We start from the raw sequence: 2680 nt of genomic DNA, 5'->3' as shown, positions 1-2680 counted from the left end.
ACCAAGATGGTGCACAGATTACTGCACCAGCTGAGATTTAGAGAGCAGTTTGTGAACAGGTGAAATACGAATTTATACTTTAGGGTGTTTGTCAGTGCTGCGGTCTTAATGAATCACAGTATGTGGGATGCATTAATGTGTCTTTTGTACTTGGGACCACATGTGAAATAAATAATTGATCTGTGTGGTGGTCCGAGAAAAATGAGACAGACAGAATAATTTGTCTGTCCTTCCCATCTGCCAACATTGCATTTTGTAATTCAGGAGGATGGATCAGAGCAGGGTCCTCCGTCACACACACTGTTGACTGTCAACACACATAGCCACACACAAAAAACACTCTACTTTAACCAAACTTAGCGTTTAACTTTCTTTAAATTCTAATAACGATCTCTCAGTTGCGCTTTCGATCACATTTAATTGTGTTTATCTGAGAAAAAGATGCATAGGATTTGATTCATTTGTTCTACTAGTAAAAACATTTAGTACTTTGAGTATTTTAATTACCACTACTACTACTTTATACTTCTACTCAGCTGTAGTTATATAAATATATTTTAAATATGATATGTATGCCAGTTTTATCTTAATTATGTGGAAACAGTGTTTCTTTCAATAGTAAAAACTTGAATTGATACAGTAAAATATGGAATCAAACTCCAATCTTAACTTTTGAATCAGCCGTTCTAATATCAATTTAACAAAACGCTAGAAAAAAGTTCCAATGTTTTTATTATGGTGAAATTCTGGCTGCCGGTTTTTACCATTTATTTTTATTTTTTTACGGTGTTGATTATAAAATACACGTCAATATACAGTTCAAATTATTTATATCTTGACCAGCTACAAAATAAAAATTCTGTTTATACATTAATGCATCAATATTAATGATATGTGACAATTTAGTACTGTAAAAAGTGAGTACTTTTGAAACTTAACTAAATTGTTAATACTTCTGTGCTTATAATTTACGTCAAATATGAAAGAAGGATTTATATTGCAGTACTTTTACACCAGGGTATTGGTACTTTTACTTAAGTAAAGGAGCTTTTATTTTCTGGTGTGATCCTTTGTCAGCTCCTGTCCCTGACAAACTCAAAGCTTGGGTGTAGAGGCAGGTTATGAATGATTAATCACTGTCGAGAATAATGCCCGTCTCTGGTATTGGGTCATGGACACAAACTGATGCTGTCTGCTCATTTTAGGATGGACTGGTTAGCTGTGCAATTAGGCATATAATCCCATCTACCAGTTGGTTCATTGATTACAGATTGATGTAGTTTGCCAGCTGCTGCTTGTCTTGTCTGAGGGCCTCGTCTCAGACGTGGCCCGGCCCTTACGTGTCTTCCACCCTTTCTACAACCCCTCACATGATTGGCTTGTCTGAGTCATGCTCTCTGTCAAAAGCCATATGTCACAATTGAGGAGTGACCCGTCTACTGGGACAGAAACGTGTCCCCTCATAAATCCAGCTCTCCTTATGGAGAAATGGAGATTAGGGCATAAAGCGTATGTTTTAGTCCTGGAGAAAGTGTAAGAAAAGGATTCCCTCTGCGTGTGTTGCTTTGACTTGATAAATCTCATTATCATCACAGGATTCATTCAAAAGAGCAGTGTGAATAAAATCATACTTAATGAGCATAGAGAAACAAGGGTGTCACTACTTCAGATGTTCAATGTGTGGTTTATTCAACTCATTGCTGGTTTTGTAACAAACTTAAAACATTACTGCTGTTATTGTGCTGATACTGCAGGTATCAAGTTGAGTACGCTTAGAAGATGTACAACTGAATTTGAAATATCGTGGCAATATTCAGTATAAGTGAGCTATGAGTGTAATAAATTAGATAAAGAAAAATAAATCCAAAACATTGGATTTTAAAAAGCAAAAACAAAAGCCAACTCAATCAAAGTTACAGATATTCACGACCCAGCAACACACACAGCACCCAGTTAACAAGTAGGCATGGCAGCTGGTGAGATGAGGTGAATGTAATTTTATGCCTATTTGAACTCTTCCCCTCTAATTGGTCTGATTAGCGATGCTTAATTGGCTTCTGAGCTATCCTATTTTCTTTTTGTTGGCATCAGTTTAAGCTAATAGGGCTGTGATTACAGCATAGTGAGGGTGGACAAAGCACTCAGATCTCTTACTTCAGTAAAAGTAGAAACACCACAGTGTAGTAATACTCTGTTACAAGTAAAAGTCCTGCACTCAAAAGTTTACTTAAGTACTAAAGTATTAGCATCAAAATATACAAAATATTTTTGTACAATAGTACAAAAAGTAAAAGTACTATTTTGTACAACGGCCCATTTTAGAATAATATACGTTGAATGAATTACAATGAATTACAAATTATTGATGCATTAATGTTTTCATCACTTTAATGTTGCAGCTGCTAAAGGAGGAGCTTATTTTTTACTGCATATACAGCCGGGACGCTTGTGAACCTCTCTAATGGATCAATAAAGTTTGATCTTAACCTTTAACAATAAATCATAAATGATTAAATATAAGTTGTATATTTCGTATTATCTATCTGAATATTCAAAGTAGCAAAAGCTGTCAAATAATGTAGTGGAGTGAAAAGTACATAGTTGCAGGAAATGGAAATACTCGAGTACAAGTACTTACAAATTGTACTTAAGTACAGTACTTGAGTAAAGAAAACACTCA

This window comes from Cottoperca gobio, chromosome 15 (genome assembly GCF_900634415.1).
Source record: "Cottoperca gobio chromosome 15, fCotGob3.1, whole genome shotgun sequence".
NCBI classification, from domain to species: Eukaryota; Metazoa; Chordata; class Actinopteri; order Perciformes; family Bovichtidae; genus Cottoperca; species Cottoperca gobio.
This window is presented reverse-complemented; position numbering follows the sequence as displayed.